This window comes from Heptranchias perlo, chromosome 2 (genome assembly GCF_035084215.1).
Source record: "Heptranchias perlo isolate sHepPer1 chromosome 2, sHepPer1.hap1, whole genome shotgun sequence".
Classification (NCBI taxonomy): Eukaryota; Metazoa; Chordata; class Chondrichthyes; order Hexanchiformes; family Hexanchidae; genus Heptranchias; species Heptranchias perlo.
The window spans coordinates 158419069-158419725 of NC_090326.1; positions in this window are offsets into that span (position 1 = coordinate 158419069).

Below are 657 nucleotides of genomic sequence, written 5' to 3' on the forward strand. Positions count from 1 at the left end.
AGCAACTTCAACAGGCTCCACCTTTGTGCTTCATCATGTCTAGACAGGGATCACTTTAACTCACCGGTGTGTGCAATGGCATCTACACTAACTTTTTCTTCCACCAACTCCAGTTTAAAAGACCACCACTGCAATTTCTTTTTAAAAAAAGCAGAGATAGCATGTGTTATTTTCTTCGCCCACTGGTCACAGTGAGCAAGTTACTGAAAGTGCAAACTCCAAGGCAAAAAACTTTAATAATACTGAACTTAGGCTGTGCTCCCTATCACCAATAATTAAACAATAACAGACACAGATGGTTGAATACACAGGCAGTTCTAATCGAGGAAAACGCGGCTTGATTGAAGGACAGGTCTGCAGCTCACATTTTTCAGTCCAGCTGCTTAACAACAGTTACAACCTCTTGAACAACTATAAAATTCATTACTGTCCTTCAATTTTTTTGATAGGAATTCTTGTTTTACTATCTCATGGTCAGTGGTTTAGCACAAAACTACTCAGGCAAAAACAACCGTTAAAGAAAAAAAATGCAGTTTTATTAAAGAGGCACCATCATTCTGGTGAAAAGGCATCTGTGTTATTATACCAGGGTTGTTAACAGGAATTGTTTCAAATACATAATTCTAAATACTCAGCACTATTTTAAGCACTCTGGTT